Here is a 12,303-nt window from a genome sequence, read left to right on the forward strand (position 1 = left end):
ACTTTAATGAACCAAATGAAAACCGACTCTGTTCCAAATTTCACCCTTTATCTCTAGATAAAAATCTATTCATTTTCTAGGTATGTAGGGAGCGGCTATAGGGTTAAGCCTCAGACTGACCTGTTGGCAAAGCCACAAACAAGTCTCAGCTTAGAGGGCACAGCCCTCTTAGCATAATTAAGCTTGACCTTATGACACTCCCTAGATCAAGGGTCCTCAAACTACGGCCCGCGGGCCACATGCGGCCCGACGAGGACATTTATCCGGCCCGCCGGGTGCCGCTACCTGTCCTGCTTAGCAGCTGACGCGTCCCGGGCCCGCAGTGCGCATAGGAATTTGTTCATAGTTTTTTTTTTAAACTATAGTCCTGCCCTCCAATGGTCTGAGGGACAGTGAACTGGCCCCCTGTTTAAAAAGTTTGAGGACCCCTGCCCTAGATCCTTCCTGGGTAGCTAATGGGCTGTGGGAGGTGCAGCAAGTGCTGCCAAAACAACTGAAACTCACAAGAACATTGTAACTACGGTGACCACTACCTTGTTTACCTCTGACTATAAAATAAAGCATCAGCTTGCCGGCTGGATCTTTTCTCTGTGGCCTCAGCCAGGCACAAGAAGATCCACCTAGACCAGGGGTGGGCAAACTTTTTGACTCGAGGGCCACAATGGGTTCTTAAACTGGACCGGAGGGCCGGAACAAAAGCATGGATGGAGTGTTTGTGTGAACTAATAAAAATTCAAAGTAAACATCATTACATAAAAGGGTACGGTCTTTCCTTTTTATTTCAATAGTTTTATTCACTTCAAACATTTTAACAAGAAGAATGTAAACACTAATTATTATCATTTGAAACTTCAAAAAATGGAGGAATCATAGCACAATAACATACCTTATATTGAAGATGGCAAAGGCGAAATAAAATTGCCTAACAAAGGAAAGGTACAAAAGCCTTTCAAATTAAACTTAAATATAATAAAATAATTTAAAACTAAAACAAATAGAAAATAACAAAATGTGTAAACAGTAAATTAAACATTTTCTTTAGTGCAACTTCCAAATTATGCCCGGGACGTAGATGTAGATGGCAATGTAGACTGGGTTGAAAGGTTTTTGGTCTTTAAAACATCAACTTCAGTGGGAACAGTGTTGTTGGTCTCCTTTTTAGCTAATGCTCTGATACTGTGCTCTCCAGGGGCGTGTCTCCCTACATCACCACGATAACGTGTCTCCGCATTCCCAGGGTGATGTCGGGGGCCCCGTCCGCGGGCATTACAAGGAGCCTCTGGAAGATTGAGAGGTTGTTCCTTCTACTGAATGGGGGATATAAATCCGCCCACTCAGAAGAAGGAGCTGTGGCCGTGTTTCCCGACGTTGCCATGTTAACACTGCTGCTGGTGAAGGAGCGGAGGGGAGAGCAAGAGAACCCTCCGCTCTTTCGGCTCCGCAGGCCGGATAGAACAGCCGAACGGGCCGGATCCGGCCCGCGGGCCGTAGTTTGCCCACTGCTGACCTAGACCCAGCTTATTCTCTTTGTCCGTCTTTTCTACATCCTTCGCCACCCTCCCTCAGGCTTGCCGAGCCCTTGGCTGTGCTGGCATGGCACAAAGGTAGAATTGTATGTGCCCATACTTCTTAAGCCACATTTAAGAAAATCACCTCTGAACTAATTTTGGATGTGTCTCTCTTCATCTTGCACATGAAAGTCCAGCAGATTGAATATTGGCATTCATCATCTAGTCAAACCTTGCACATGCTCTTCAAACCAATCAAATTTACGATACTCAACATTTTCTGTCAATAAAATTACGTGTGGAATTAGCAGATTCAATGAAGACCTGTTTTTTCCTTGTCACACTGGATGTCTAGATGCCATTTGGATTGGGTTTAGAAGATGGAAAAGTATAGACGTTTCTTGTCCCAACTCTTTTAAGAGTAGAGATGTAGATGAGAGAATGAAATCACGAAAAGGCTGGCTGTTGACTGCAGAGCACTGCCACTTGCCCTGGTGGTGGCATTCACTGAACTTGAGGTAGTCAAGGTATTGTGGGAGGGGTTACTTGCAGGTGTTACAACAGTTGTTTGGTTTGAATAAATCTGTGTGGCAAGAGCAGTGCAGGAAGTAGCAGCCCCAGTCTGAGCCTGGCTACCATGACTCTGCCCATGTCCGCTCTGTCAGAGCACCACAAGTCTCACTGGATGCTGGGCGCATGGAGAACCCCTGGCTTGGGATGGGCGCAGGCAAAGTCTTCATTTACGCCTGTTTCACATGTATGAACCCTTTATTAAGTTGTAGAAATACTTTGATTGTTACATTGGCAGTCTCACGGGTGCCTCATTTACTCCCCATATTTCTGTTTTTAACATAAAATTACTGAAGTCCCTTCGCATTATCTATATTGAAACATATTTTGTTGTCAATTCTCACCCCTCACCCGAGGATGTTTCCATTGATTTTTGGAGAGAATGTAAGGGAGAGGGAGAGACAGAGAAAGAGAAACATTGATGTGAGAGAGACACATCAATTGGCTGCCTCCCGCACATGCATAGACCAGGGCCTGGGATTGAGCCTGAAACCCAGGTGCATGCCTTTGAACAAAATAGAACCTGGGACCTGTCAGTCCATGGGCCAACACTGCCCGCTATGGCAGAACATCTTCTTAATGACTATGTTCACTAAAGCCTTTATAGAAGTGTGACTCTGTTATATTAAATGAGTTATTGATAATACCTATGAACTGTTGAGTACCTACAGTGTGCTAAAAATCATGCTAGCCTCTTTAGATATATAATTTTCAATATTTGTAATATTCTTTCACAAAGCTCTGATGAGGTAGATACCCTTATCCCCATTTTACAGATGAGGAATTTGAATGTTGCATAGCAAATAAGTGGTAGGATCAGCTTCTGAATATATATATTCGAATCTTTCCTAACTATTCTTTCCACCATCTCATCAATCATATGTTTTCATCTTAGACTATGTATATAAACATTCAATAATTACTATTTTATTTACCTACACCCTGCTTTTCCTTTCCCCCCCTTTGCCAAAATAAACTTGATACTGCTTCTTAATGATGTTAGCATAGGTCAGAACATCACTGGTTCTTTTACATTATATGGAAGTGCTTTGCACACAGTAGGAATTTGGTAAAATATTTGTTTAATAAATAAATGGATAAATGAATACTTCCTATTATGGCAGTCAATTAATATTGCCTGTTAAACCTGAAAATAAATTATTTGAACTGAAAGAATAAAAACTAATGCTGATAAAATCTAAGTTTTCCTGACTATTTTTCAAGCCTCAGATTTGTTCCTATGGTTCTCCTGACTCAGCGCAAAACCTGTGACAACCTTAAAGATCCCTCATCACCACCCAACTCAACCAGTGGCCTCCTGCTAACACTCACCCCATCTCAGTCTGCTCTCGAATAGCTCAGGCTTCCATTAGGAGAGTTGAGCAGAGCCCTCCTTGGAGCGGTAGCAGCCCTGGAGAACATGGGCTGAAGTGAGCAGAGGCTGGGAACAATCACAGCAGTTAGGGTTTGAAGGTCACAGGGAGGGTGTGAGGACCAGAACAGGCAGTGGGCCAGCTGGATTGACAGCTTCACAAGACCACTTCAACAAATGTGGGGTTTTTCCAATTGAGCTTTAAACTATCTGCAGAAAAGTGCACAAATCATAAATGTATAGCTCAATTAATGTTTACATATATACTGACACTGACATCAAAGTATAGACATTTCCAGCACCCCAGAAAATCTTATGAGTCTTCCCAATCAAGAACACAATTTTTCTGACTTCTGTCACTATAAATTAGTTTTGCCTGTTCTTTGGTATCTTATCAATGGATTTACTAGTATATAGCACTAGAGGCCCAGTGCACGAATTCGTGCATGGGTGGGGTCCCTCAGAGTGGCCTGCAGGGATCGGGCCCCAGCTCACACCCCCAGCCTTGCAGCCCCACAGCCCCACCTGGCACCCCAACCTGACCTGGCGCTGCTCCCTCACCTGCTCCACCATCCCGCCTGTGGGGCAATGGGTCGGGGCTGGGCCTCCCCACCAGGCTCCCTCAGCACCTGAGAGCTGGGTGGTGACCCCGCCCCACACCACCCCACTGGCAATTGGGCCCCACTTGCACCCGCCTTCACCTGGCACCGCCTTCTCACAGCTCCATCATCCAGCCATAGTCCCACTCTCGTCAGAGCCCATTGGGGCCCACAGCGCCTCCACTACCACCCGCTGCCAGAGCCGTGTCGCCAATGCCCACCATGTTCCGCACCACCCCCTGGTGGTTAGTGCATGTCATAGCGAGCAGTCGAACTCTCGGTCAAACAACCACCCAAGGGGACAATTTGCATATTAGGCTTTTATTATATAGGATGTCTTCTTTTCTTTCACTTAACATTATGTCCCCAAGATTCATCCCTGTTGTTGAAGCATCACCCTCATTCTTAGCAAGTGTTGCAGACATCCTTGTTCTTCCCCTTTCCCAAAAGCTGTGTTATGTGTGTTTTTTGGTGCACGCATGTGTGTGTGTGTATTTGACTAAAGCTATTGTAAATTGTCTTCCAATTATTTTCTCCTCCTTTTTATAATAAATACTCTTTAATTTTGGTAGTAATTTGGCCTCTAATTATATTAAATCTTAGTTATCTTGATAATGAAAACTTTGTTTTATTCAAAGTCAAGGGCAAGTTTCACTTCATACCTCTTCAGGGTACTGTGTAGGTAAACTATTGATCCTTCTTCCATTTTATGTCCTCTGACTAAATACAGATTTGCAAACCAACATGGTGGCTGGAAAGATGAACATTTAGAGGCCCTTTGCATTCCATATATTCCATAGATTTGGGCAATGGGTTTTGTTTGTTGCTTGCCTCTGCTTTGGCAAAACAAACAAGCAAAAAATAAGGCAAACAACCAAGAGAAAATGTTTGGAAAGGTATAAAGGCAAACTAACATAGTCACTAATGGAAATAGAGGCAAGAGTATCTGACAAAAGGAAGAATAAACTGAGGGGAAGATGAGGTCAAGAAAACTGGGAATACGTTGGGTAGAAGTGGTTTCCTGTCTACCCTGCCAGGCCAAAGTAAGCAGGAGCCGAAGCGATAGCACACAGCACAGCATTTTTTTCCCCTCTGAAGCACGGAATGGTCTTTGCTCCTTGACTGGTTCAATTCCCTTGTGCATATTGATATTTTTTCTGGTTCACCTCTTCCACTTCCCTGGGGCCTCTCACACCATTTCTTTCCCTTCCAGTCCCTGTCTTTCTTAGGCTGGCCTTTTTATGTCTTCTCCTGTCCCTATGACAGCTTGATGAATGGCCCCTCTCACTTCTGGTCTTGATGATACTTTTACTCTGGCTGTGTTACCACTCCTAAATGAGTCCAACTTTCACCAATATAGGTTTTTGGAAATCTCTTAAGTCATAACACTTAGACTTAACTATGTTTTTTTTTTTTCTTGTGTGTGTATGTGTTTAATTTTTTAAATACTGAAAGAATAGTATAATGGGCCCTATGCACCCATCACTCAGCCCCCAATATTATGGGCAATCCTGCCTCATCTATACCTTTCTCCAATTTCCCCCACTTCCTATTATTTTAAAACAAATTCTAGACATCATATCATTTATTTTGTAAATATTTCCGTATGTATCTCTAAAAGATGACTTTTTATAACATAATTGTATTAGTATTCTTGTGCTGTTATAAGTAATTATCAAAAACTTAGTGGCTTAAAACAATAGAAGTTTATTATCTTACTAGAGGCCTGGTGCACAAAATTTGTGCACCGGTAGGGTCCCTAGGCCTTGCCAGCGATCAGGGCCAATCTGTTGGGTGACCAGTGGGGTGATTGGGGGCGGAGGGGCTTCTGGCACCCGCCTTGGCTGGCCTGGGGCCTGTGGGCTGGGGGCAGCCTCTTCTTTGAGTGTCTGCCCCCTGGTGGTCGGTGCATGTCATAGCAACCGGTCTTTCCACCGGTTGTTCTGCTGTTCGGTAGTTTTGCATATTAGGCTTTTATTATATAGGATAGTTCCAGAGGTCAGAAGTCCAAAATAGGTAGGCAGGGCTATGTTCTTTATGGAGGCTCTAGAGGAGAATCGGTTTCTTTGCTTTTTCATCTTCAAACATCTATCTATCTACCTATCTCTATCTCTATCTCTCTCCCTGACTTCTGTTTCCATGGTCACCTCCTCTGACTCTGACCCTCTTTCTTTTATAAGAACGCGGTGATTACCTTGGATGCACCCAGATAATCCAAAATAATTTTCCTATACAAGATTCTTAACTAAATCACATTTGCAAAGTTTTGGTGTGTTTTTCATTTGTTTGTTTGTTTGCTACATATTCATGGTTCCAGGGATTATGGTCTGGCATCTCTTGGGAAAGGCATTATCTTGTCTACTTACAGAAAAATAACCATAATATCACCTACACAATTAGAAATAATTTCTTAATATCATCAAATATCCATTCACTATTCAAATTTCCAATTGTCCCATAAAATATCATACCTTTTGTTTTATGGCTTTAGAAAAAAGAAAGGATGCAAGTAAGGTCCACACATTGCAATTGGATGACATGTCTTTGATAGTCTCTCTCTCTTTTTTTTAACCCTCATCTGAGGATATGTTTTATTAATTTGAAAGAGAGAAAGAAGCAGTTGCCTGCTGTATGCACCCTGACTGGGGATCAAACCCGAAACCTAGGCACGTGCCCTGACCAGAATCTAACCTGAAACCTTTTGGTGTACGGGAAGATGCTCCAGTCAACTTAGCCATCCGGCAGGCCTTTTGAAAGTCTCTTTTAATCCATAGGTTCCTACTTAATATCTCTTTTTTCCCTTGTAATTTGTTAATTGAAATATCTTGGTTCCCAATGGTTGGGATTTTGCTAATTGTATCCCCATGGTTTGATATGTTACTCTGTCCCCTATATTTCCTACAGATTGGTAATTTATAGCTTGGTAAGATTTAAGTTCTTTTTTTTTTTCCTGCAAGACTGATTCCTGGGTAGTGGGTAGTGTGTTCTTACATCAGAAGGCACATAATGCCTGGTTGTCTCTCATTTTATGATGTCAGCAGCTGTTAATGGGTAATGCCTAAATTCATTAGGTCAGCAGTTCTCAAAGTGTGGTCCCCAGACCAGCAGCATCTGCCTTACCTGGGAACATATCAGAAATGCAGCCTCAGGCCTCCTCCCAGACCCACTGACTCAAAAACGCTGTGGTGGGACCCAGCAATATGAGTTTTAACAAGTCCTCTAGGGGATGGTAATACAGGTTAAAGTTTGGGAATCCGCACAGTTAATTCACCAAGGTTGCCCAGTGCCGATATTTGAAGACTAACATCAACGTAAAAGGATTTGGGCAAAATAAAGTAAGACCATGTTCAAAAGAGACAGCTAGAGGAACAAACATGTTCTTAAGTGAGGAATTGAAAAGATGTAAGTAGGCATAGAATCAACACTGCTTCATTGAGAAACACATTAGAAAAAACTGAACTCATAGATACAGAGAACAGATTGGTGGTTGCCAGAAGTGGGGGTAGAAGGGTGGAGGTAGGGTTTTGGGCAAAATGGGTGGAGGTGGCCAAAAGGTACAAACTTCCAGTTATAAAATAAATAAGTCCTGGGAGTGTACTGTACAGCATAGTGACTATGACCAATAATACTCTGTTGCATACTTGAAAGTTGCTAAGACAGTAGATCTTAACAGTTCTCATCATAAGAAAAAAAAATGTAGCTATGTGTGATGATGGATGTTAACTAGACTTACTGTGGTGATCATTTTGCAATATATACAGACAACAAATCTTTGTGTTGTACACCTGAAACTAATATAATGCTACATGTCAATTATACCTCAAATTTTTAAAAAATGGAATAGAAAAAGGTTGAGAAACAGTGGTCTAATCCCACTAAAAAAAATCAAAACAAAACACACATTAGAGAAACTCAAAAACAAAGGCTTAGGACGATGGGAAGAGATCAACCAAAGGCTATATATGCATATATGCATAGCCCATTGACATAGACAATAATGTGGTGAAGGCCTAAGAGGAGGCAGGGAGAGGGAGGCAAAGGGAGGGAAAACGGGAGACAACTATAACAGACTCAACAATAAAAACAAAAAAAGCTTTTAAAATATTTTTAATTTTTTGAATAACAGATAAGTTAAGAATGTTTTAGAATCCACACAATCACTCATCAAGATTTAAGAGGGATTTAAAAAATGAAGAACAATAACAACAGCAATGTTGAGTTAATGGGCAAGTGGATGCATAGATAAATGGCAATGCTCTGGGCACTTTAGCATTCAATGCCTTGAGTTCAGAGAGCTACAAACACAAGTGAAGCATTCTGTGTGCGTTTTATAGCAGTACCTTTATTTTCAACATACATGAATTCTGAATAGGAGCTATCATGAGTGTGATAGAGAAAGCATAGGGAGTGGAGGACCTGGTGATATTTGGCACTGCTTCTTCCTGGGACGGGGACTGGGACTGATTTAAAGTGCACCGGACTCTAAAATGAATGGAAAACCACTCCACCAGCCAGCCATAAGCTCCTCTAGAACAGGTCCAGACACTATCTAAAGGCAGCATCTGGCATTGGAATGCACCTACATGACACCCTCTGCATATCTATTTCTTATTCAGGCAGGAAGTATTTACTGAGCCTACCACACACCAGATCCTATGCTAGATGCATACTGTCTGCAAACAAATAAATAAGTGATCTTAATGGTAAAGGCTATAGATGAAATTAACACATTGATTATAGGCACCAATAGGTATATTCACTTGTTAAGGACATGGACTCTTAACATGTTTTTGTATATGAATAAAAATAAGCCTTCATGCAAAATCCTGTAAACTTTGAATATAGGACATAGTGAAATTAGACAAGCTTACATAAAATTCACTCAGAGAATATTTTCCTCCTTTTCTTAAAAACTTACTTTAGCTCCTGGCTTTTGGAAATTTCCACCAAACTCTCCTTCACACATTCCCAGCAATTGGTCATTCAAAACCTTGTCTCTAGGCATCTAGAGGGAGGGAGTCAGTCAACCACATGGTCTAAAGCTTGGAGTCTAGCAAGGCTTGAATAGCATAGTACTCTCAATGGCCTCTCTTCTCCCCTCTAATGCTGGGGACCTCAACTCAGGTGCCTACAAAAAGAAGATGGAAAGTTATGGTTTCATGGGATACTTTGTGTAAACCCACAGTGTGCAAACCACTTTTATTAGATAGCATTGGCTAGAAAAGGAGAAAAAATACAGCAAGCCTAAGTCTGCAAACTTCCAAAGCGTGACACAACATGTTAAAGGGTTTAGTGCCATGAACAATCAGGTCCTTGTCGTCTATCCATTTGCTAGCACAGTTTCCACAAATAACAGGGAATTTCTAAATTTTCATAAAACATTTTGGCAGCACAGGGTGGGCCAGCTTTCCGGCAGTCTCTCTAAGAAAATGACTGCAAAGGTTTTGGTGTGAACAGCCTTAAGTATTTTAAATCCTTTGTAAATAAAGTTGCCAAGAGTCCCAAATATGTTTTACTGTTTTTGAATTGGACCTTCAGGATTATTTTAGGGGGAATTTTTTTCAACAACAAATATTTTAATAAATGAGTTATCCTAATCCCCTTTCTTAAATGTTGATGACTTTGGGAAATTTCATAAATTAAAAACAAACTTCAGTAGCCAAATTGCAGAGATTGCGATACATAAAAATTTCCTAGAAAGCACACTTTAAAGACAACAGAACTCCATTGAGGCTTCCAGGAAAAATACCAGGAATAGGCCCACAGTTTTTACTATATGAGAATACTGATTTCTAAATCAAAGATTTGAGAAACCAGCATAACCTACTAATCTGAAATTAGAAAATTCTAGAGTTCTTTCAGCAAGTTATTTTGAAAGATGGGTGTTCTAAATCTGGCTTCCATTATGGTAGCCACTAGCCACACGTAGCTATTTAAATTTAAATTAATTAAAATAAAATTAAAAATTCAGTCCCCCAGTCATACTAGCCTCATTTCAAGTGTGGCTAGTGACTATGGTATTAGTGCAGAACATTTACATCTCAAAGAAACTCCTATTGAACAGAATTGTTCTGTATCCTTACTACTCAAAGGGTGAACCAGCAGCTTCAGCAGCATCTCAGAGCTTGTTAAAAAGACAAACTAGGAGGTAATGGGGGGGATAAGGACACATATATAATACTTTAATCAATAAAGAAATTTTTAAAAAAAGACAGAATAAATAATAAATTAATTAAAGAAAGAATCTCATGCCCCACACCAAACCCACTGAACCAGAATCTTCATTTTTATAAGATGCCTAGGCAATTTGTGTGCATATTAAAGTTTGAGAAGGATTGGTCTAAATCAGTGGTCGGCAAACTGCGGCTCGCTAGCCACATTTGCCGCTCTGTTGACTAATGAGTTTGCTGACCACTGGTCTAAATCAGTGTTTCCCAGATTAGCTTGACTTAGAGCACTCATTAATCATTCAGAAAGTAGGGCCTTCCTCTAGATCTTCTAAGTCTGACTCTTCAGAGCAGGTAGGTGCTTAGGAATATGTATGTTTATCAGTCACTCTAGGTGATTCTTATTACTCTGGAATTGGGCACTGATATTTTTTTAAAATGCCCCAGGATTCTGATGGGCAGTCAAGGTTAAGAACCACTGCTCTAAATGATTTGATCTCAAAACTGCTTCAAGTCATAAAATTGGGTATTCGATTTTAAACAGAGGTAAAGTGATGGCATTAAAAGTAAATCTAACAGTTTATGCATCTTAGAAACACAGCTAAAGATATTATTATGTATTACATGAGCTAGAACAAGAAGTAGCAATGTAAGATTTTGACTATTTTGCTATTTTTGTTACATAATCAGACAGAATTCTATATGGTATTTTGGGAGTTTTGCTGTTTCCCCTACTTTTTTATGTATTGGCTTTCTGAATAAAATGATTAGCTCCTTGAGGATGAAAATAAGGTTTTCTATTTTTTTGGACCCTATAACTCCTACCCTAAAATATACACTTGTTGTCTCAAAATAACCAATAATGAGACCCAGATAAAACAAAGTCACAGTATTTTAACAGCAACAGCAGCAGACAAAAAAACCTCCAGACAAAAAACCACCCAGCTGTGAAGAAATAAGAGTCCTATAGAGATAAGGAATGGGGTAACAAAAACAGATGTGGCAAAATATGCTATTAATAAAGGAAAGTGAAAAGGAAGTGTTCTAAATCAGAAAGCATCAGATAGGTGGTTGGTCCTCAGATATTAATTATATTATTATGCTTCATAACTTAACTTTTATAGCCCTAGATGCCTAGAGTAAAAAACAGAAAAGGCTTAAAATTATTTCATTGTCCAACTTAAGAAGTTAAAAAAATAGAATAAACTCAAGGGAACAAAATATAAAAACAACCGAGAATATCAATGAAATTTAAAAAAAAAAAACAGAAATAGAATAGAAATTAGCAAAGCTAAAAGTTTGGTCCTTGAAAAAAATATATACTTAGAAATGATTCACATATTCAATCAATTCACCCCAGATTAATCTGTAGATTCAGTGCAATTCCAATAAAAGTTCTAGTGGGTTATTTTTTCAAGAACCCTGATAAGCTGATTCTAAACTTTATTTCAGGGTTTCTCACCCTTGACAATGATGACATTTGGGATCAAATAACCATTGTGTTGTGCATGTAATTATTTCCTAATTTATATGTTTAGTTTCCACTTTCAGCCACTCTCTGAACTCTTTCTCCCTCTCATTCTGTCCCTCTCTATATAATTCCCTTCCTACAGATAGCTACCCAGGATACACCCTCCCACACAACTCCCCTTCTCTCCCAACTTTGCCAGACTAGGGTTTTTATCCCCTCACACATGCCTGGTTTGGGCTTCCCATCTCATCTCATTGCCTGTACAGGTCATTGGGGCCACAACTATGCTCTTTAAATCCATAGCTCCTTCTTTGTCCCCAGCAACCACATTCCCATTCCCTATTGCTTCACTCCAGAGAGCCAGGCTTATTCCTTTCCTCACTCAACCAACATTTACCAGCCACTTTCACTATACCCAATGCACTGAATCAGGTACAATGGGAGATATAATAAGGTGGACCAGAGAAAGACCTGGCCTCAGGAACATGCAGACCGGTGGAGGAGGTGACATATACTAGTACACAGCAGAAATAACTATAAGGGAGAAAGGAATGTGTCAGGTCTTGCCCACATCTATAAAATCAACACTATTCCAGATCCCAAGATGAATTTGACC

At 40.5% G+C, this 12,303-nt stretch overlaps 1 pseudogene across 1 annotated transcript; it reads right to left on the reverse strand.

Annotated features, from left to right (window-relative positions):
- Positions 1 to 1,923: 1,923 nt before the first annotated feature.
- On the reverse strand, positions 1,924 to 2,159 carry LOC308240474 (signal transducer CD24-like; annotated as a pseudogene). The gene has a single exon. The product of its transcript is annotated as a signal transducer CD24-like (transcript).
- Positions 2,160 to 12,303: the final 10,144 nt, after the last annotated feature.

Source organism: Plecotus auritus (genome assembly GCF_963455305.1).
Source record: "Plecotus auritus genome assembly, chromosome: X".
In the NCBI taxonomy this organism is placed as follows: domain Eukaryota; kingdom Metazoa; phylum Chordata; class Mammalia; order Chiroptera; family Vespertilionidae; genus Plecotus; species Plecotus auritus.